Source organism: Myxine glutinosa, chromosome 5 (assembly GCF_964187855.1).
Source record: "Myxine glutinosa chromosome 5, kmMyxGlut1.1, whole genome shotgun sequence".
NCBI lineage: Eukaryota > Metazoa > Chordata > Myxini > Myxiniformes > Myxinidae > Myxine > Myxine glutinosa.
The window spans coordinates 49,014,351-49,039,042 of NC_136265.1; the positions used below are offsets into that span (position 1 = coordinate 49,014,351).

Consider the following 24,692-nt stretch of genomic DNA (forward strand, 5'->3'; position numbering starts at 1 on the left):
TTAAGGATCTCACCGTGTTTTCCACAAAGAGAAGGCGAGCTATCGCCGGCACTCTGAACAAGTTGTGGCCTGGCATGGCATGAACATGAAAACATGAACATGAAATGTTCGACATGAACATGAAATTTTCCAAAATAACCAAAATGCGAAAACAAAAATGCAGCGCTATACGACAGAGATACTGTACGTGCACGGCAAGATAACCACGTGACCGGAACCCACCTGGCGGCAAAACTCAAAATAACCAACATGCGAAAACAAAAATGCAGCGCTATACGACAGAGATACTGTACGTGCACGGCAAGATAACCACGTGACCGGAACCCACCTGGCGCAAAACTCAAAATAACCAACATGCGAAAACAAAAATGCAGCGCTATACGACAGAGATACTGTACGTGCACGGCAAGATAACCACGTGACCGGAACCCACCTGGCGGCAAAACTCAAATAACCAACATGCGAAAACAAAAATGCAGCGCTATACGACAGAGATACTGTACGTGCACGGCAAGATAACCACGTGACCGGAACCCACCTGGCGGCAAAACTCAAAATAACAACATGCGAAAACAAAAATGCAGCGCTATACGACAGAGATACTGTACGTGCACGGCAAGATAACCACATGACCGGAACCCACCTGGCGGCAAAACTCAAAATAACCAACATGCGAAAACAAAAATGCAGCGCTATACGACAGAGATACTGTACTTGCACGGCAAGATAACCACGTGACCGGGTGGCGAAAGCTCGTAACTCAGATCTCGGCTCGCATCTCAAAGCAATAAACCGCTCGAGCGACGGCTCGTATCTCGAAAAACTCGTAAGTTGGGGCACTCGTAAGTCAAGGTTCCACTGTATATATATATATATATATATATATATATATATATATTATATATATATATATATATGTTGTGTTTGTGTGTTTCCTTCACGTCCCAATATATATATATATATATATATATATATATATATATGTATATATATATATATATGTATATATATATATATATATATATATATATATATATATATATATATATATATATATATATATATATATATATATATATATTGGGACGTGAAGGATATATATATATATATATATATATATATATATATATATATATATATATATATATATATATATTGGGACGTGAAGGATATATATATATATATATATATATATATATATATATATATATATATATATATAATATATATATATATATATATATATATATATATGTCGGATCGGGACTTAGGACTTGGGACTCAGAAGACTCAGAAGAAAGGAGCAACGGATATATTTATTGGAACTCGAGTACACAAGCTTGATGACAGCAAAAGTTGTATTGAAACTCACAAGGAATGACCAACAGTACAACAAGATGCTCTGAAATAATTCAATTAACATTGCTTTATATAAGGAAAATCAGGGGTGGAGTTAGCTCACAAGATGCAGAGACAGAATGGGCTCATCGGCCCTCCCACCATAGTCCCATCCTGTTGTTCAGTTAATTAAAGGAAGTTCATCCAAGGCCAGTCTTGGGTTAGCTCAGATAAGGAGATGGTCAGCATTATGTGGCAACATGTTTTACAACTTTCTGTATAGAAAGCTTGCTTGGGAAAGTACAAAGGGAGTAGACACTCATAAAACTGTCAACTTGCAGGATATTGGTAAAGTCATAGAGGGAGGCAGAGAGATAACAGTAGCCTCCAAGGCCAGGGAAGGGGAACTAAAGATTGTGCCCACACAAACCAGAGCTCAAAGGAAAAGAACTCCTTATTAGGACATTACACATCCTCAAGGCACAAGAAAGAACTCAGTATCATAAAAGAGTACAACAGTCAGTCAAAACAGAACATATAATTGGTTACACTTGGTAATTAGTAAAGCAGCATGGATATACAAAGGGGGAGGGGCATTACAGCTCCCTACATACCGCCCTTTTGGATCTAAGATACAAAGTTATCTACGAGCCAATCAAAGGCCTTTATTTCAAACAAAACAGAAAAATCATTCAACATATCACGCGAAGGCAGCCCCGTAAGAATGTCCCGTACCAAAGCACCACACAAACTCAGTAGGATGATTCGCGTCTGTATTTGAGTATGCAATGTAAGGCCGAAAAGCAGAGTGATCAAATGGCACACAAAATCCACCAAGAGAGGTGGGAGAGACAGTGTAAAGGATTCACTAAACGTAACGTACCACACGAATACATCCCAGTGAGCATGTCCCGTACCCCCGTACCGCACAGCGCACTCAGCAGGATGATCCGCGGGTGTGTGGGTGCAAGTGGGTGTATGAAGTAAGGCGGGTGTAGATGGGTGTATGAAGTGAGACCGTAGAGACATGAAGATCGAATAGCGCGCCAGATCCACAACGAAGACCTCTGGTTCCACCGGGGTCCACACCCAGGAAGATCTCCGACCCACCCTTTGTCCACAGAGGTGCAGCCGGACTCCCCCCTGACTGGAGCTCGCCCAGGCTTCCCCAGGTGAAATCCTTGTAGATCTCCAGCGCTCAATCGATATTCATGTTCATGAGGTCTCTTACATGCTGGTGATCTGGGGAAGACACAACATCGTCAGTATCAGGTGGCTCAAACCTATGGCCATGAAATAAAGCATAACGGTCCAAAGGTGGGAGAGAAACTTCCTTTGGGTCAAAGTCGAGATCGTCCGAGGCGATGCTGCTTGCTTCGCTGTTATCCACGGACGAATCTCCAAAACAATCAGACTCGGAACTCAGAGTATTTTCACGATCGAGTTCCTCTCCATCCGGGCTTGGGTTCACGGCTGGGTCCAAATCCCGGGCTGGGTCAGTGGCGTTTGACTCACTGTGGGCTTGTGAGACATAAAGGTGAGCTCGTGAAACATGGGGAGGCAAAGCCTGCATTGAAATATAAACATCAGCCGGGGACCCTCGCAAGTGGCCCACATCATCATTGGTAACATCATCAGTAACATTATTCTTAGGTGGCGTAGGCCTGCGGCGTGGACGGCCACCAATAGTCATAGTCACGGCCTGGCACATCGTGAAGAAACGAGAGGAGTCCTTCAGGAAATCGTCGATTTCTTCGTGCGACGTGTTGGGGCCCAGTTTAAACGGCCTCCTGGTAGCCTGAAATGCTTCGAGGTCCGCATAAGTGTACTCGACATCATTATCGGTAATATCAACAATGGAAGAACAATCTTCGGAAGCGGAGATCTCATTGTCGCGGCCCAGTGGCTCGTTCGGGTCGTCGTTCCAGGATCCGCGGTCTGCAGTCACGTCGACGGCCAGTGTGTCATCTGGACCCGCAGTCAGCTTTTCGAGCATCACCATGGCCTTTTCTGTCGTCGTCTTCAGCGTCCATCCTGTGGAAAACTTCCTCACACACGCAAGGACTAAAGCCTTGATTATCACACAACTAACCACAATTCCAAGGACTATTGCCAAGGCGGTCAGTACCCACTTTACAATCGTGCCTGTCCACCCTTTGAACCAGTCGGTAAGCCACTGGTGGGAGGCTTCCCGATCCATTCGATCCCTTGTCAATGTATGAGCACTTTCCCTTAACTTTATAATAGCAGCACTGACGCCCTGTGAGGGGTCAGGAATAAAAGTGCAACATTTACCCTCAATTATCCCACATACCCCTCCTCGTTCTGCCAATAGCATATCTAACGCAACCCTATTTTGCATAACCATTGTACGCAGGTGGACGACTGTGTCCAACATTTCGTCGTGTGCTGTAGCGGTGGCGTTGGCCACAGTTTCTAAGATTAACGCAATTTTGTCAATGCGGTAACTGCTCATGACCGTCCCAGCCCATGGGAAAAAGAAACTAACGGCCTTTTCCCAATCAGCGCCATGTAAGGTGGTGGTGCCGTCGTTGTTCCAATAGGTGCTTCGCGGGGTCCTTATGAGTGCAGGAGTATTATGCAAGTGTTGTCGCATTTCCATTTCTGGGAAAACTGATCCTAAATAGCAGATTCCTCCCCAATTATCAGGTAAATACGGGTAAGCTTTGTTCCCGCATACAAACATGGTTCCATGTGGAGCCACTAAATGAGTGGTCATGCAAGTGCGAAGGTCTGCGATAGTGTTCGTTCCGTTTACCCCTTTCCATGCCAACTGGAGGTGTGTGAGATTATGTAAGGGCGAACTTGTAACATTTACTAACAGCATGTGTTTCCCTTCCCTAGGGTCCGCGAGGAGGGTATCTCTACACACAGATTTGCCTACCGTTATTTGGCCCTTTCCTTCTAAGCAGAGGGCCCCCATAGCCGGCTTAACCCAAACCGGCGCCGGACGTTCCTCAAAATGTCGGGGTTGGATGGGGGGCGAGTACTGGAAAACTCGTTTACACGCAGTTCCGTCAGAACCTTGGCTTGTCAGGGTTGTACTAAGGCATTTGGTGTCTAGAGGCTTTGAGCACAAATCATTGAGTGATAGGGGTAACGCTACCATTGGTATTCCTGTTGTGCTGGTGCGGGGAAGGTGCATACACATCCAACACCGCGTCCTATTCTGTAATGTGGCCATGTGCTGTGCGACCTTCCAGTATGTGTTCTCCTCTGGCTTCTTTCTTACTTCCTGGGCAGGCGGGGTTTTAATGACGTAAGCGGCGCAACTAGGTCGAAGGTAAGATGCAGTTCCATTTGGGATTGTCGTGCGAGGGGGCCATATTCCACATTCAAGTATCATTGTTGTATCCGGACCAATGGGGGTATAATGCAACATAAGGGTAGTATTCTCAATGCCCTTGCCCCATCGATATCCTGGGGCATAACGGCTACTTATGTTCCCATATGTTCCATTTTCCACTTTCCTAACCTTAGTCAGGACTAGGCGTGTTCTTGTCATGCGTGCCTGTGGTGTATTATTGTGTACCACTATAGCTTCCGCCCATCTTACAGATAACCACTTAAAGCTTGTTTCCAGGTTACAGCAATTCACCGCTATTTTGTCTCCCCAGCGAGCCGTTATATACTTGACGGGATGGAGGGGAAATGCTGAATAGTTGTCGGGTCCTGGGTACTTGGGGAGGTCCTTTCTCAGTAGCTCAAAGTTCAAGAGCCTATCTCCGGCAGGGGGTTTGAGGCAGCTACCCAGAATTCCCATCATCATGACCGTCATCGCCGCCCTTAGGAGACTGTGGTGCCCTAGACGATGCATTGTCTTCGGCAGTGTGAGGTGCGGTGTCTTCAGCAGTGAGGGGTGCGGTGTCTTGTGTGACTTGTGGTGCGGGAATGGACAACTTACAATGGGTGGCGTGGATCCACGAAGGTTTACCCTCGCAGAAGACTGCCGTCGGTGTGACTAGTAGCACCTGGAATGGTCCCTTCCACCGTGGCTCCAAAGCAGCCTTGCGGGTGAAGTGCTTTACGAGCACCCAGTCGCCGGCCTGGAAGTTGTGGATGGCGTGGCCTATTGGTTCAGGCAGCGCCTCTCGTACTCGAGCATGAATGCTGCGTGCCACATTCGACAAGCCTATGCAAAATCTCAAAAGCATGTCATCCATTACTGGCAAAGCAAGGGTGGACATGTCTGTTGGTGCTGAAACGGGCAAGCTCATAGGTCGTCCCATTAATATTTCGTGGGGGGAAAGGCCCGTAGTGCGACCCGGGGTGGAACGAATGCTCATCAATGCAAGCGGAAGAGCCTCTGGCCACCTCAAGCCTGTGTCTGCGCAAAGTTTAGCTAGTTTATTCTTTAAAGTCTTGTTCGTTCGTTCCACAAGTCCTGAGGACTGTGGGTGGTAGACGCAATGGAAGGATTGTTTAACGCCCAACGCCTTCAGGATGCCCTTAACCACCTGCGCCGTGAAATGGCCTCCTTGATCTGACGAAATTATCTGGGGAATGCCAAATCTGCACATAAAATCCCGCACGAGGCGCTTCACTACTGTCGGAGCATCGGACTTGACGCATGGGTACGCTTCGACCCATTTGGTGAACGTATCTACGATCACCAACACATAGCGAAACGACATGCTTGGTTCCAATTCTGTAAAATCGAACTCAATAGTTGCGAACGGCCCACTAGGCGGGGGCCGTCCCCCATCATGTGCATGTCTCGGCGGCGCCCCTCTATTGTGTTGCTGGCAGACCACGCACGATCGGCACACTTCGGATACAATCCGTGACAGTCCTGGCGCTGTCCAAGTGTAGTTTATCTGACCCATCACCCCCCTCTGGCACACATGACCATTCTGATGAGCCATGCGTGCCAGCCAAGGCAGTAAAGCCTGGGGTGCTATGGGTTTCCCGTCAAGGGTCCATATTTCTCCTGGCCCGGGGCGTAGCGCCCCTCGCTTGAGCCAGTCCTCGTGTTCGGCCGTCGTTGCAGCGTTCTGCAAATTTATGATATCGTCCTTAGTTGGTGTGGCGGGTGGTCCCGCAGTCGGTATGTCAGCGATCTGTGCGGCTGTCTTCTGTGCTCGTGTCACCATCGGCATGTTGCGGTCTATCTGTTGGTTGGCGGCCTTTCCTGCCGCCTCGTCCGCCCTTGCATTGCCCCGGGCAACGTCAGTGTCCGCCCTTTGGTGGCCACGACACTTAATTACCGCGATAGCGCGGGGAAGTAAAATGCTTCGGAGGAGCCCTTCTACCAGCGCGCCGTTCTTTATCACTGAACCGGCAGATGTGAGAAAACCTCTCATCTTCCAGATGGCTCCTTTATCGTGGACTACGCCGTGAGCGTAGGCCGAATCTGTGTAAATGTTGACGGCAAGGCCTTCCGCCAAGCTGCACGCTCTGGTCAAGGCGCACAGCTCCGCCTGCTGTGCGGAAAATGTAGGTGGAAGACGCCCGCTCTCTACCGTTTCGCTATCCGAGCACACGGCGTACCCGGACAACAGGGACCCGTCCCATGCGCGCCTAGCTGATCCATCGACATAATATGTACAGTCGGGATATTCTAAGGGATTGTCCTTTAAATCCGATCGCACCGTGGAGACTAGCTGCACAACGTCGGTGCACACATGAGGTTCGCCCTCCTCTGGGGTGGGCATCAGTGAGGCTGGGTTGAGCGTCGTGCAACGTTCGATCGTGATGTTGGCTGCAGTGATCAGTGCGGATTCGTATTGCATTAATCTAGTGTTAGACAAATGCTGTGTGCTTCGCTGTAACAACAGCGAAGTGACGCAATGCGGTACTCGTAGCTTTACTGGGTGGCCCATAACGATGTCCGCTGTTCTTTCTACTGCGTACCTGGCCGCTGCCACGGCTTGCAGGCACACCGGAAACCCTTGTTCGACCGGGTCTAACTTTTTACTAAAGTAGGCTACCGGCCGCTCCTTATCCCCATGGGTCTGTGTCAAAACTGACTGGGCGAAACCTCCCACGGCGTGAGTGTAAAGGGTAAATGGTTTCGCATAATCCGGGAGTCCTAATGACGGTGCCGTGACCAGCGCCTTTTTCAGCCCGTCAAAACATCGCCTCAATTCATCCGTCCATACCAATTCGATCGAGGCGGTTGATTTGGTTGCCTCGTATAGTGGCTTAGCCAGCAGTGCAAAATCAAGTATCCAAGTGCGGCAATATCCCGTCATACCTAGGAAGCGCAGCATTTGCCGTTGCGAGCGAGGGCGAGGCAGCTCCATAATAGCGGTCACTCGTCCAGCATCCAATTCTCGTTTTCCGTGCGAAATGGCGTGTCCCAAGTAAGTTACAACCTGCCGCACAAACTGAAGTTTTGGTCTGCCTACTTTGTGGCCTTTGGCCGCCAAGGCCTTTAATAGGGCCAAGGAATCCATTTCGCACGCCTCCTTTGAAGGGGAGCAAATCAACAAATCGTCAACGTATTGCAGCAACACTGACCCTCCCTTCAATTCCACATCCGCCAGGTCGCGGTGCAGCGCCCGAGAAAACAGAGTGGGGCTATCTGAAAACCCCTGAGGTAGTACTGTCCAAGTATACTGGCGCCCCCTATGGGTGAAAGCGAACAAGTATTGTGACTCAGGCGCGATGGGCACAGAGAAAAACGCAGAACAAAGGTCGATGACCGTGAAGTATGTTGCGTTCGGCGGAATTGACATCATGAGGGTTTCTCCGTTTGGAACTAGTGGGTGTATGCCCTGTATCACCTTGTTCACCTCCCTTAAATCCTGTACAAACCTCCATTTGTCCTTTGACGGCTTTTTAACTGGCAAAATTGGTGTATTACATGGGCTGTTAGTTTCCACGATAATCTTCTGTTCCACTAGGGATTGAATTACTGGTGCTATGCCTACGTCGGCCTCAGGTCGTAGCTTATACTGTTTTACATTTGGCAAGCGCATCCCCGGCTGCACTGCTATCACTAGAGGTTCGGCGTCTCGCATCCGTCCAACCTCACCGTCGCTTTTGGGCCATAAATTGTCTGGCACCTCCGCTAGGAGGTAATCTGACTCACCCGGGTCCGTCAGCACTGCCCTCATGGCATAGGTGCCCTTAGGAGGCAACTCTGTTGCTTCGAACACTCCATCCCTCCGTTGTGTCTTGAAGTCAATTGAGAACCCTTCGCCATTTTGGAGCCGTTTCAAAGTCCAGCGGCCTCTCTTACTCCGATAACCTTGTAAGGGGACTTCTCGTAACCTCCCCACCATCCAACCTACACTTTCCGGCGGCCACCCCTTGGCAGTAGTGAGGGTAACATGGGCGGCCGCTCCTTCGGGGTATTGGGTCAACGCACGCTGACTCGAGGTTAGGACTGCCTCGATTCCTATTCCCTCACGGCCGATCCATATCCGTGATAAGTGTAGAGGCGTGCGCTCGCCCAGCTTTTCCTTAACCTTTTCTCGATAATTCTCGTCGTTGCCCGTAGCATCATAGTACGCAGTGCAATGGGGTGGATTATCCTTTAAGGTTTTTATCGAAATTTGGTGCAGTTGTAGCCAATCTCGCAGGACCGCACTGTCCAAGCACACATTATCTATGATATGCGTCCAGGTAGCCAGAGCCCCTTCATCCATGCGCCACCAATACACGGTGGGGCCGGGCCGAGACAATGCCGTCATTACCAAGTCGCGTTTAGATTCCGCGACGTCTACGAAAACTCCCTCCTCGGTACATGAGATTTGACAGCCCAAGCGGCACAATAAATCCCGTCCCAACAAATTCGTCGGGGCGGTAGTGGTCATCAAGAAAGCATGTTTAGCCTCCAGCGGGCCGCATGTTACTCGCACTTCCTCCGAAATAGGAAGCGCTTGGGGTAAACCCGAAACACCCAGTATTTGAACGTTCCTGGCCGTAGGGCGCAAAGAGGGCAATTGCCCCTTGTTAATTGTGCTGCGAGTCGCACCCGTATCTACGAGAAATTCTAATTGTCTTCCCTCCACGTCCAACATCAAGGTTGGTTCCTCTGCCGGTGTCATGGTCAAGAGAGGACACTCCTTGGGCGACTCGCCAGCGTCCCGTCAATAGGCCCCTCTATTGTATTGGGGCTGAAACCCCTTACGAGCCTTTGGGCAATCACGTATCCAGTGTCCCATCTGCTTGCAATAATGACACGGTTCCTGCGGAACCGGTGGTGCGGAGGGCATAGGTCGTCCCTCTACAGCGCCCCTTCCGCCCTGCCGGCGTTCTGGCGGCCCCCAATGTGACTGGTTCACTGGTTGCCACTGCGGCGGGCCCCGAGGCGGGGCCCAGTTCCCCTTTGGTCCGTTCTGCATCCCACTATTGGGGGGTGGTCCAGGGGTTTGGAGAAGGGGTCTTGGTGGATACCAATTTAGGGGAGGGGGCCCTTGCACAGTCCAAGTTTGAGGGTTTTGAGGAGGAGGGGGAAGAGGGGGTGGTATTGTCCATTGCTGTTTTATTTCGTCCATATTAATTAGTCCTAAATCCTCAGCAGTACAACCTTCACAGAGGTTACCTTCGCGGTGGATCCACTCTCCGTTAGGGAATTGGCCCTTATAGAAAGGCAAACCGCTCCTCCCAAGGTCCTCATAACCTCGAACAGGTCCCCACTTCTGGCACTGTTCGCGTATGTAGTCCTGACTCTGATCCCCCCTTTTACCTTGATTAAATTGAGCCCGTTTCTCCTGGACAAACATTTGCAATATTTCCTCCTTAATATCCTTCTTCTCCTCTAGGGAGGAGCCCGGGCATTGTTCCAGTTTGTCGCATAATTCGTTGGTTGTCATTCCCTTCCAGCCGAAAAGGACGGACTGTACCTGTTTCTTTAATACCGGCCGAAGCCCCTCGATTAGATATTGATTTACCAATGGTTGGGGTAGCCCTCCCAGCTGCATCGGACCCAGTCCTCCCCAGCGCGCAATGGCCTTTTCCAACCTTTCTCGGTACTCTCCAATTGGTTCTCCTGCCTTTTGTTTTATGGCCCCGATTTTTCCCCAATCCGGACCTCCTGCTGGCAACAGCGCCTGCTCAATAGACTCTAGCAGCAGGACCTTTAGATCATCCCATTGCGCTTGTGTTAACAGGGGGTTTGCACCCGCCCTTGGGTCTGCCACCGGCCAGTGTGCTCTTTGTCTAGCCCTTTCCCATACCTTGGGTGGGAGCACGGACACTCCCATATGGGTTATGTCTCGATAGTCGCACTCGCCATCCAAAACCCAATTCGACATGGTCGGCACTATCTGCCGTGGATCCTCAATAAGCAAATGTTGAATCCTTGCCCGCATTACAGTTAAAGAGGATTCTTTCCATGGTACTCTTTCCCGAACCCCATGACCTGCTGCGTCAACTCCGATAACTTGTACGGGGCACAATGTTTTCCTTCCCTCTATTTCCTGACATTCCAATGGGGTAGTTTGTGAGGTCCTTTTCCCCTTACAACCTACCAGTGAGGGGTATAACCCATCCGGTCCTATCGGTGGCGGGAACCCTGCGATGTCGGTCCCGTCATCTATTCCGTTAGCCCCAAGTTGTGCAAACGGTCTTCCCTGGCTCGGGTGGTTCTGGGGTGTCTGGGGCGCGATGGTAGCGGGGTTATAGGGAGGTGGTGGCGGGGGCGCAGAAAGGATAGGTGGTGCCTGAAACCCCAGGGCAGAGCTTAGGTCTGGGGCTGGGGAGGGTAGATTGGTCACTGCCTCCCCTACCGTGGGGGCTGGGTTTTCAACGAGCGACATCAGTCGCGCGTTGGCCTGCTTTTCTATTTCCTTAAGCGCTTCATCCTGCTCTTTATTCGCCTGTTTCCTCAGACCCTTGAGTTTTGTTACCTCACCAGCCAAGCTGGCCTGTTTCGACTTTGCGTGTCGCTTCATCGCTTCTTCCTTCCACCAGCCAAAGACTTTCCAGTAGTCCGGCGGGAAGTGTTTCGTGGTCTGTTCAAACTTGTCTAATGTCTCATACAACACGTCCAATTTTTCCAGCGCAAAAGACCCTCCTTCGGGCCACGGTTCTCCTAAATCCTTCGTCAGCGCAACCCATGACTTCCCTGGTCTCACAGCATCATAGCCATGCCTCCGAAACATAAAAAATGCTGGGGTATGTCTAAGCGGTTCACCTGCCTTTACTGTCTTATTACCCATACTGTTACCCATCCTAAGAAACCTTAGTTTACCGACGTAGCCTTGTACTCGTGAGGATCTCCCGCCTCGCGTTACAGCCGTCTACCTAACTCTGAGAGGCTCGCAGCCTTGTACCCGTGAGGTTCGCCCGCCTCGCGTGGTATGGCCGCGCTACCTACTCTCCTGAGAGGATCGCCCGCCTACTCAGCCGTCTATCCTACCCTTACTGCACTTTCCTGGCGTCCTACGCCCGTGTAATAGTTCTGATCTTACTTAAAATCCCGACGTCTCCCGGGTAGGCCTCGGATCGGGACGCCGCCCTTATCCTTACCCTCACAACCCAGAGATCTATTACCCCTTAACCTCAGGCGCCCAACGTGGGGCACTTTCCCTTACGTAACGTTACCCTGACGAGTCCATAAACAATCAGTTGCTCCAGGACCCAAGCGGTCCGTAATTAAATTTAGGTTCGTGGAACAGGTATGAGCAGGGAACGGAACAAACGGCAACCGAGCAAGAGAGAGTGGGTTACAATTTGGACTGACCCCCGGGCTAAAAAGGAAAAACAAAAGAAAACCACAGCTCACCTGACCCGGGTCAATTGCCAGCTGGTCTCTCACCACTCACTTGCCTGGGACCGCGTCCCGGACTGCACAGACTGATCCCACCGCTGCCACCAGTTGTCGGATCGGGACTTAGGACTTGGGACTCAGAAGACTCAGAAGAAAGGAGCAACGGATATATTTATTGGAACTCGAGTACACAAGCTTGAGGACAGCAAAAGTTGTATTGAAACTCACAAGGAATGACCAACAGTACAACAAGATGCTCTGAAATAATTCAATTAACATTGCTTTATATAAGGAAAATCAGGGGTGGAGTTAGCTCACAAGATGCAGAGACAGAATGGGCTCATCGGCCCTCCCACCATAGTCCCATCCTGTTGTTCAGTTAATTAAAGGAAGTTCATCCAAGGCCAGTCTTGGGTTAGCTCAGATAAGGAGATGGTCAGCATTATGTGGCAACATGTTTACAACTTTCTGTATAGAAAGCTTGCTTGGGAAAGTACAAAGGGAGTAGACACTCATAAAACTGTCAACTTGCAGGATATTGGTAAAGTCATAGAGGGAGGCAGAGAGATAACAGTAGCCTCCAAGGCCAGGGAAGGGGAACTAAAGATTGTGCCCACACAAACCAGAGCTCAAAGGAAAAGAACTCCTTATTAGGACATTACACATCCTCAAGGCACAAGAAAGAACTCAGTATCATAAAAGAGTACAACAGTCAGTCAAAACAGAACATATAATTGGTTACACTTGGTAATTAGTAAAGCAGCATGGATATACAAAGGGGGAGGGGCATTACAGCTCCCTACATATATATATATATATATATATATATATATATATATATATATCCTTCACGTCCCAATATATATATATATATATATATATATATATATATATATATATATATCTATATATATATATCTATATATATATATCTATATATATATATATACACGACGAAAGGCCATATATATATATATATATATATATATATATATATATATATATATATATATATATATATATATATACAGTGGTACCTCGGCTTACGAGTTTAATCCGTTCCGTGACGGAGCTCGTAAGCCAAATCGCTCGTAAGTCAAAGCAAATTTTCCCATTCAAATGCATTGAAATGCTATTAATCCGTTCCAGCCTCAAAAAAAAAACACCAATTTTTTTTGTTAGGTGCTTTTAAATAACAAAAATGTACTTTATAAATAACAAATAATGTATAAACAAGCACGACCTCGTATATACTGTACATAATACAAGAGAATGTAAAGAAATAAACTGGTTTTATTAAGCAGAGGAGAAGAGCATGCCAGGTGAGGTGTGCGTGTTGTCGACTTGGCGAGGCAGTACGATCGTACTCCTTCTACGATATGTACGATTTTGAAGCAGAAGGAGTCCATAAAGGCTATAACGCCAGCCAAGGGCGTTACGATTATTTCAAAGCTCCGGACCTCTATCCATGAAGATATGGAGAAGTTGTTGTTTGTGTGGTTGAAGGAGAAGCAGCTCGCAGGAGATACCGTGACCGAGAGCATCATGTGTTTGAAAAGATTGAAACTCGGATATCGAGCACGGACCACGAGGTGTTTTTTCTTTTTTCTTAATCTCGGTTTCAGTGAACTTTTGCTCTGTGCTCACGTGTACTGTACCTGTACCTGTAATGGTACGTCAGAGGATGGCACCTGTTGTCATCATATTAAGTGCAAGATGTTCTGCATCGTAAGTTGGTACACCGTGGTCTTTCGGCGGTGTTTAAGCCGGCCGTCTTGGCTTCTGTCACCATTGGCATTGAGTCTTTCGATGTAGGTAGGTCGTTGTGTGCCGGTGCCTTGGCCGAATTCCTTCATTGCTGCATTGTTAGCTCATCTGGTTTTTTATACATCTTTGGTTATCGGACCAGCGAATGACGTCATCTCCTCCAAAGTATGGCTTATTCTCACTTGTCTTGGACGATCTTCTACTTCTAGCCTTCCACCGTGCATTTGGTGTCCACTGTACTTACGGTACAGTGCCTGGTAAAATTGATGTAATGGGTTTTTGACCGTCAACGCCATGAACCGTCATGAACCGTCATGAACCGCCATGAACCGTCAACGCCATGAACCGCTAACACTCAAAAGCCCATTTATCGCGCCTTATAAAGCAAAACGCAAACCGAAAGCCATGCCTCTCAAGCGAGGCGTGCTTCCGTGGTCACGTGATCCACAGGTGTAGCTCATTATACCCGCACGCGCGACACGCTTTGGCGGTCACGTGACCAGCCACTCTGGAGGCGGGGATCCCCGCCGATGACGTCACCGGCTGGAGCAAGGAGATTCCTCGCTCATGTATTTCGACGATTGCGTGTTTTATATCCAAGCAGAGATGCTTTCACGGCAAGATAACCACGTGACCGGAACCGGAAGCCACAACCGGAAAATTCAAAAAAATAAATTTTTTGAGCTCGTACATCGGATCTCGGCTCGTATCCCAAAGCAACAAACCGCCCGAGCGACGGCTCGTATCCCGAAAAACTCGTACGTTGGGGCACTCGTAAGCCGAGGTACCACTGTATATATATATATATATATTTATTTATTTATTTATTTATTTATTTATTTATTTATATATATATATATATATATATATATATACAGTGGTACCTCGGCTTATGAGTGCCCCAACGTACGAGTTTTTCAGGATACGAGCCGTCGCTCGGGCGGTTTGTTGCTTTGGGATACGAGCCGAGATCCGATGTACGAGCTCAAAAAATTTATTTTTTGGAATTTTCCGGTTGTGGCTTCCGGTTCCGGTCACGCGGTTATCTTGCCGTGAAAGCATCTCTGCTTGGATATAAAACACGCAATCGTCGAAATACATGAGCGAGGAATCTCCTTGCTCCAGCCGGTGACGTCATCGGCGGGGATCCCCGCCTCCAGAGTGGCTGGTCACGTGACCGCCAAAGCGTGTCGCGCGTGCGGGTATAATGAGCTACACCTGTGGATCACGTGACCACGGAAGCACGCCTCGCTTGAGAGGCATGGCTTTCGGTTTGCGTTTTGCTTTATAAGGCGCGATAAATGGGCTTTTGAGTGTTAGCGGTTCATGGCGTTGACGGTTCATGGCGGTTCATGGCGGTTGACGGTTCATGACGGTTCATGACGGTTCATGGCGTTGACGGTCAAAAACCCATTACATCAATTTTACCAGGCACTGTACAGTAAGTACAGTGGACACCAAATGCACGGTGGAAGGCTAGAAGTAGAAGATCGTCCAAGACAAGTGAGAATAAGCCATACTTTGGAGGAGATGACGTCATTCGCTGGTCCGATAACCAAAGATGTGGTATAAAAAACCAGGTGAGCTAACAATGCAGCAATGAAGGAATTCGGCCAAGGCACCGGCACACAACGACCTACCTACATCGAAAGACTCAATGCCAATGGTGACAGAAGCCAAGACGGCCGGCTTAAACACCGCCGAAAGACCACGGTGTACCAACTTACGATGCAGAACATCTTGCACTTAATATGATGACAACAGGTGCCATCCTCTGACGTACCATTACAGGTACAGGTACAGTACACGTGAGCACAGAGCAAAAGTTCACTGAAACCGAGATTAAGAAAAAAGAAAAAACACCTCGTGGTCCGTGCTCGATATCCGAGTTTCAATCTTTTCAAACACATGATGCTCTCGGTCACGGTATCTCCTGCGAGCTGCTTCTCCTTCAACCACACAAACAACAACTTCTCCATATCTTCATGGATAGAGGTCCGGAGCTTTGAAATAATCGTAACGCCCTTGGCTGGCGTTATAGCCTTTATGGACTCCTTCTGCTTCAAAATCGTACATATCGTAGAAGGAGTACGATCGTACTGCCTCGCCAAGTCGACAACACGCACACCTCACCTGGCATGCTCTTCTCCTCTGCTTAATAAAACCAGTTTATTTCTTTACATTCTCTTGTATTATGTACAGTATATACGAGGTCGTGCTTGTTTATACATTATTTGTTATTTATAAAGTACATTTTTGTTATTTAAAAGCACCTAACAAAAAAAATTGGTGTTTTTTTTTTGAGGCTGGAACGGATTAATAGCATTTCAATGCATTTGAATGGGAAAATTTGCTTTGACTTACGAGTGATTTGGCTTACGAGCTCCGTCACGGAACGGATTAAACTCGTAAGCCGATGTACCACTGTATATATATATATATATATATATATATATATGTTTGTTTGTTTGTTTGTTTGTTTATTCATTCATTCATTCATTCATATATATATATATATATATATATATATATATAAATATAAATATAAATATATATAAATATATATATATATATATATATCTTCCGGGACCAATATATATATTTACTACCCCCCCCCCCCCCCCTTACCTCTGGTCTCGGTGGACCTCTGAACCGTTCCCCGGCAGAAAGATGTGTTATCCCTGGTTGAAACCCAGCAAATAACGTCCCTCAATGGAACCAGCAAATGAAACAGCCGAACCAATGATGCAACCACACCAAGTTATAAACAAACCATACTATATTATAAATCACACACAAAGAGCCACACAGCAATGGGGCAATCACCGCTACTTTCAAATCTTACGATAATATCCTTGTCAAGCCCCTTAACCCCACTCACGGCACCTCCCCCAATGTCTCTGCTCCCCTCCAAGGCGAAGTCCCAATGTCTCTGTGCGCTCCCGCGATCGGGGAGTCAAGGCCCGGTGGTCAATTGAGGCGTAGACGAGCGAGACGACCCTGAGGTCACGTGCTCAGCCCCCAGCAGCACAGCGGTGGCGAGGAACCTCACAAAGATGCGCTCCCTCCCGCGATCGGGGAGTCAAGGCCCGGTGGTCAATTGAGGCGTATATGAGCGAGACGACCCCAAAGTCACGTGCTCAGCCCCCAGCAACACAGCGGGGGCGAGGATCCTCACAAAGATGCGCTCCGACGTACACGTTGCGGTTCAACCCGCGAGCCTCCGTATAATTCTCACGTGTCCCTTTCTGGCACAGCCGTTCCCGGCAATCCACCAGGGAATAATGCCCAGCTGACACGACGAAAGCTTGTTCACGGCCAGGTGCTCGCGTGGCCAAGATGGCGGACGGCTTTCGCTCCAACCCGGATTCTCAAGGCCTGGATCCTCCGGAACCTCAAGGAGAATACCCGACGACACCGGCTCCACGCACTACGGCGATATTTCTTATCGACCGAACTCCCCTTCAAGGACACAAAGTTCCCTCGCCCAGTACGTCGAACGCTCGGCCCGGAGCTTCAACCACCACGTCTCTTTTTTTCTTCGCTCCACCTCTTCCGGTCTCGATCCGGATTTCCGGCCACATTTTACCAGGAGCGCTTTTAAATCTTTTACTCACAACAACCCTTTCCCTTAAGTCACAATAAGCATAATATCTAGAATACTTCGAACCAGCAACAATACTCATAACAACAATCATTAAGGCCGAGTCCGTAACACTTCCCCCCTTCAGGAAAGAAAGTTTGACCACAGCGAAAACTTTCTTTGCAGGCCAACTGGTAAACAAACCACCTATTGCCTCCTGATAGCACTTTTTTCCGGGAGGCCGAGCTGAGTATTCCCTACATGGACGCCTTTAGGAACGTGAAGTTCACGGTTAGTCCGCGCAGGAACGTTTACTACATGGACGCCTTTAGGGACGTGGCGTTCATGGTTAATCCGTGTAGGAAAGTTCACTACCTGGACGCCTTTAGGAACGTGGCATTCACGGTTAATCCGTGTAGGAATTTTGGCTCGGCTGCTCCGCAGCATTCACTGCTTCAACTCTTTCTAACTTCCCTAAGATTCACGGTTGGACCACCTGTCACTGCAGTCACGTGAATAACGGTCTCCTTCTCGGCCGCTACCCTGATAGTCATCCTTTTGGGAGCTGCCGTAACTCTGGGAGCCTCCATAGCAATATCGGCTGCGGCCACCACCAACACTACCGCCAAGTTGTCCTCTTCTGTAGCCCCCTCGACGCCGACGAAATGCCTTCCCTACTGTTATGGTCCGACCCTCCAACTCCTGGTTATTCAGATCCTTTTCTGCATTTCTGGCGTCCTTTGAGTTTTCAAATGTGACAAAGCCAAACCCTCTTGACTTTTGGCTCTCCCTGTCTTTTATCAGCAGCACTTCCAAAAGCGGTCCATATTTGTTGAAGGTAGACTCCAGAACCTCTTCCTTTGTTTTGAAGTTCAGTCCACCTACAAAAAGCTTGCCAGGTTTGCCTCCATTCCTGACTGGTGTGGTGTTATTTCCCATATCGGACTTTTTCACAACCATCATGTTACTAGAAACTTGACCCCCGGCCAAATCATTCCCAACTACAACTGATACTCCCTCTCCAGGAAGAGTGGCTTGCAACCCCACGGTGACCGGTCCTGACACCAAATCAGACTCTAGATTGATGACATGAAGGGGAGCGCTAACCCAGCCACCGATCCCCTGTAACCGAACACTATCACCAGTTGCTGTACTCTCCGACAATGGCAAAATGCCTTCAAGCATTAAGGATTGATGTGCTCCTGTGTCCCTCAATACCCTAACAGGTCTTGGGTTAGTCGAGTCTCCCTCCAGTGAGACAAAGCCCTCATAAATAAATGGTTGGTAACTCTTCTGCGGGCGATTTCTCACGTTTGCCATCGCATTCGGAGTTGTACTAGTCGGACTCCGCTCCTGATTTTCCTTTCCCAAAGCATGACAGTGGGACATCAAGTGTCCTGGTTTATGGCAAAAAGTGCAAGTAGGCCCAGAGGAGAACCTCGTGTTCTGCCTCGAGGCCCACGGAGGATACGTCTGCCTTGAAACCGTTGACTTCTGACCTCTAGAAGTCGTGATATCAGAGTGGTCCTCCTCTCGAGGCCGCCCCCATGAATTTTCGTTCTCCGCCCCTGCCGTACCATAGCTCCCCTGGCTAAGTCTAAGCGAGAAGTTAGGGTTGTGGAACCCCATCCTGTGGGTTAAGGCATAGTCATCTGCCATGGTCGCTGCTTCATACAACTTTGGTACTTTCCTTTCCTCCAGGTGTATTTTAATGTCCTCGTGGACACACTGTTGGAATTCCTCCACCAGCATCAATTGTCGCAATAGTTCGAAGTCTTTCCCAACTCCTTTCGAATCGCACCACCTATCAAACATGGTTTCTTTCAATCTGGCAAACTCCACGTGGGTCTCACTCTCCCTCCTCCTGGCATTCCGGAATTTTTGCCGGTAAGCTTCCGGGACCAATTCATTGGCTTTGAGAATGTGTTTCTTCAATACCTCGTAATCTGCACATTGGTCAATCGGTAAAGCCGAATAAATCTCTTGAGCTTTACCCACCAGAACACTTTGCACTAGTATGGACCAGTACTCCTCAGGCCAGTTTAACTGTCGAGCCACTTTCTCAAAGTGTGGAAAAAACTTGGCTACCTCCTTTTCATTGAAGGGTGGGACCAGCCTCACATGTCTGCCAACATCCCAGGTGTTCTGACTGGTTGTCGAACCAGTCAGCAGGGATGGTACCTCTCCCCGTTCTCTCATTAACTCCAGCTCCTTGACTTTAATTTCCTGCTGACGCGCCAATTCACGGTCCTTTAACTCCCTTTCGGCTCTTCTCTCCTCTGCTTCGAGTTCTCTTGCAGCTCTCCTTTCCTCTGTTTTTTTTTGTCTTCTAACCTTTCCTGGAGTTCTCTTTCCAGTGCTTTTTCCCTTTCCTGGCTCCGTAATTGCATCTCCAGTTTCCGGAGCTCCACATTTTCTTGTTCTTCTGGTAACCAATCCCAGGCTACCTCTTCCCATGCTTTTGATCCCACCATAGATTGTATCACCACTGTCTGCAACTCTGCCTTCTTCATATTAGTTCGGACCTCCAAGCTAAAATGTTTGGCCAATTTCCAGAGGTCCGATTTTACTAACGCTCTGAACTGTGCTTCACTCGAGGTCACCGTAAACTTCTCTGCGTCAAACGCCATAGTGACTTCTGGTAACACCTGTTAACCTTCACACAAGAAATTTTTAACAAACAAAACAAAAGTATTATTATTATTATTTTTTTGTTGTTGTTGTTTGTTTTTGGAAAAAAATTGGGAATGTTGGAAAAGTTCCAAACTTGGGAATTCCTTCCCGGACTAAATTTAGGAATTTTTTAGATCGCGGACGCAGACCCAATTGCGAGTCCACGAATATCAATTGGACGAACCCCCAATTTCTGTTACGGGCCCCTCCCCCCCTTACCTCTGGTGTCGGTGGACCTCCGAACCCCGAGAGGGTCCCCGGCAGAAAGATGTGTTGTCCCTGGTTGAAACCCAGCAAATAACGCCCCTCAATGGAACCAACAAATGAAACAGCCGAACCAATTCGGCTGTTACCAGTGACTACTGGTAACACCTGTTAACCTTCACACAAGAAATTTTTAACAAACAAAACAAAAGTATTATTATTATTATTTTGTTGTTGTTGTTGTTGTTTGTTTTTGGAAAAAAAATTGGGAATGTTGGAAAAGTTCCAAACTTGGGAATTCCTTCCCGGACTAAATTTAGGAATTTTTTAGATCCCGGACGCAGACCCAATTGCGAGTCCACGAATATCAATTGGACGAACCCCCAATTTCTGTTACGCCCCCCCCCCCCCCCCTTACCTCTGGTGTCGGTGGACCTCCAAACCCTGAGAGGGTCCCCGGCAGAAAGATGTGTTGTCCCTGGTTGAAACCCAGCAAATAACGTCCCTCAATGGAACCAGCAAATGAAACAGCCGAACCAATGATGCAACCACACCAAGTTATAAACAAACCATACTATATTATAAATCACACACAAAGAGCCATACAGCAATGGGGCAATCACCCCTACTTTCAAATCTTACGATAATATCCTTGTCAAGCCCCTTAACCCCACTCACGGCACCTCCCCCAATGTCTCTGCTCCCCTCCAAGGCGAAGTCCCAATGTCTCTGTGCGCTCCCGCGATCGGGGAGTCAAGGCCCGGTGGTCAATTGAGGCGTAGACGAGCGAGACGACCCCGAGGTCACGTGCTCAGCCCCCAGCAGCACAGCGGTGGCGAGGAACCTCACAAAGATGCGCTCCGACGTACACGTTGCGGTTCAACCCGCGAGCCTCCGTATAATTCTCACGTGTCCCTTTCTGGCACAGCCGTTCCCGGCAATCCACCAGGGAATAATGCCCAGCCGACACGACGAAAGCCTGTTCACGGCCTGGTGCTCGTGTGGCCAAGATGGCGGACGGCTTTCGCTCCAACCCGGATTCTCAAGGCCTGGATCCTCCGGAACCTCAAGGAGAATACCCGACGACACCGGCTCCACGCACTCCGGCGATATTTCTTATCGACCGAACTCCCCTTCAAAGACGCAAAGTTCCCTCGCCCAGTACGTCGAACGCTCGGCCCGGAGCTTCAACCACCACGTCTCTTTTTTTCTTCACTCCACTTCTTCCGGTCTCGATCCGGATTTCCGGCCACATTTTACCAGGAGCGCTTTTAAATCTTTTACTCACAACAACCCTTTCCCTTAAGTCACAATAAGCATAATATCTAGAATACTTCGAACCAGCAACAATACTCATAACAACAATCATGAAGGCCGAGTCCATAACAATATATATATATATATATATATATATAATAATAATAATAATAATGATAATAATATGAATGAATGAATGAATATGAATAAAATAATAATAATAATAAAAAATATATATATATAAAATGGTAGAAAATGTATACATATATATATATATTTTTATTTTTTTTATTTTTTTTAATCTATTTAATTTTTCATTTTAATTTATTTTATTTATTTATTAATTTTATTAATTATTTAATTAATTTATTTTAATTAGTTACTTGTTTCATTTATTTTAATTTATTTATTCATTAAAATTTATTGTTTCATTTAATTTATTTTTCTTTTTTTCAATTTTTTTTTTTCTAAGTATGTTTCTTTTATTGGTTATTTTGTCTGGTAGTTGATAGTTTATTGGTTAAGATATAGACGTAAAGTTTTGATGTGTACAGTGTTTGTTGTTTTTTTTAGCATCTTCACTGCAACAGTTCCAATCATGGCCAGACAGGTACATGAAAAGCTATCACATTGCAGTCTTGCAGTTTCGATGTGTATTATACGTAATGAGTACAGCGTGGTGGTAAAATGAACCTTTATCTGATGCGTGGAGTGTTGTATTGAATATGAAATACTTGTGGTGGCCTGTGCAATGCATTTCCATTGTTAATTGGTTCAAAATAGTTAGTTAGTTGGTTAGTTATTTAGTTAGTTAAGGCGTCGGCACATGTGCAGCGACTGCTGATCCCTGTTCTGCCATCTGTTCCATAATGAAGATCCGTCGCCACAGACTTTGATCTTGAGCCAATGTTTGTGCCTCCGCCAGTGACAATATTTGGCTGGCCCTGCAATCTGCCATGACGCAGTCCATCCACCTTTTCGGTGGTCTTCCTCTTCGTCTGGTGCCATTTACTCTTCCAAAAATTTGTTTGAAATGCAGTCGCCATATTGCCGCGGCTTTTTCAGCATGACACACGTCTTTGGCATACTATGTATAAGCTGCAGTCTGCCAAGCTGAGTTAAAACATGAAAAATTATACTCACTTCTGCAGAAAGTGTTTGAGCCATTAGGCCACACAGGCCATCCAACTTCAGAACATTTTGGCACTTTGTGACCCTCACCAACGCCATGGGAACACCATTATCACATTGTGATGAAATGGCAGTTTTGAGGTATTACTCCTGCAGCTACATCATTAGGCTGCTTTCATCTGTGACTAATGGAGCTTTGAGACCGCTGGTAAAACTGGAAAAATCTGGAGCAAAAACTGAATGGGGTTCGGAGCTTCATTCCTCTTGTGCAATGCGAAACTTGTTATATTCGTGAAACTTCCTCTTGTGCAATTTGCTCTTTTTCTCGTGTTCTTTATCTATTAGCAGCTTTGGGAAAAGTTTGCAAAGGGCTAGTTGAGCTTGCCAGGTTACCAGCTGAACAAACCAGGTGTCTAAGCCTGTTTTCATGTGCATGTCTTACCAAGTTCATAAAGGGCTCGCAAATCTGTTCTGGGTGCACATTTTATTGGAATGCCACGAGTAGTGCCATGCTGATGCTGCATGTTTGAATCTCACACCAATGCCCCTTGATGGGAAAACAACTTGGAATTATGGGATGGCCAGGATGCATTCCAGCCTTCTCGGTTGTGGATTACACAAATGTTATGTTCGATAACTTATGTTATGTTATATTATACAAATGTTGTGTTAGATCTGCTGTTATACTTGTGTGCTTCCTCTCTCTCCCCATCTTGTCTCCCGCTCCCTTTTTTGTATGTTTTGTGTGTCGGTTATTTTTTTATTTTTTTTTAGTGATTGATGTTATCTCTTACACGATCCTCGATCTTGTATAAAAAATAATAAAAAGACCAAATTTAGATGGTGAGCTGCTCCTCCGACACATACATTGATGGCCAAACGAATAACCCCGTTGAGCCTTTGTTCCCAGTTCCATAACCTTCCTTCCTTCCTGGAAGTCCTTGCAGTGTCCTTGTGTTTTATACTTCTCCCACCTTTTATACTTTACACCCCTCCCCCCCTTCTCACGCCTCCTCCCCCCAAGCCCTCCCACAGATCTCCCGATGTCCCTGCTCTCAAATATTGTGTTCGTGCTTCCCCTTCTCTCCCCATCTTGTCTTCCGCTACCCTTTTTATATGTTTTGTGTGTCTGTTTGATTTTTTTAGTGTGATAAATGTTAGCTCTTTCGCGAGCCTCGATCCTGTATACAAAAAAAAACAAAAAAAAAAAACTTTTTTTGAGATCAGGTGCCTGGAACTTCTTGAAGAAGTGTAGATCTAAATTAAAATCTTATCTCGTGAATGCAGTGCCCTGGGCAGAGCATCAGCAGTTTCTGTGCCTGGTAGGTGAGGACACTCGTTTGTGAAGGGAAATTTATCAAAGGGATTGCAATGCCTCGTCTTTTGTCACTTTGTGATGCAGTGCGTATGTTCCGTTGTGTTATAATGAATACCTTGTTCTGCATGTGAAATCCTCATGTCGTTCTGCACTCTGACAATTTTTCTGTGCATGAAAGTGTATTTGTCTAAATATTTTCAGCAGTACCGTAAAATGGGGTGAATAGGGACAGCAAGGTGAATAGGGACACAAACTGAAAAAAGTTCGGAAACTTTTTTCGTTGAAAATTGATAACCATACTGATTTGTTGATATTTGGGTTGAAAGTGTTCTCTTGTTTTTTTAAAAAGGAACTTATAGTCCCTATTAACCCCATATATGGGTTAAATAGGAATAAATAGGATTTTTATGGCTGTCCCGATTCACCCCGTTTTACGGGTGAATAGGGACAGTCACTAATACAAAAAAATCATAATCAAGAAACAATCCTGAGTTTCCAACTTATTGCTAAATTGATAGCTCAGATGGATGCACATAATATGCACCCATAATATAAACCATGGTGCCAATGAAAAAAAATATGGGATAAAAAGTTTCTCCAAACTGTCCCGATTTCTTGATTATTATTTTTTTGTATTCGTGACTGTCCCTATTCACCCGTAAAACGGGGTGAATCGGGACAGCCATAAAAATCCTATTTATTCATATTTAACTCATATATGGGGTTAATAGGGACCA

General features: G+C 47.0%; 1 protein-coding gene across 1 annotated transcript in view; it reads left to right on the top strand.

Annotated features, from left to right (window-relative positions):
* The window catches only part of SNX29 (sorting nexin 29), a 476,585-nt gene that overhangs the window by 450,348 nt on the left and 1,545 nt on the right, over positions 1 to 24,692 (top strand). The gene's annotated exons all lie outside the window — the stretch shown is intronic.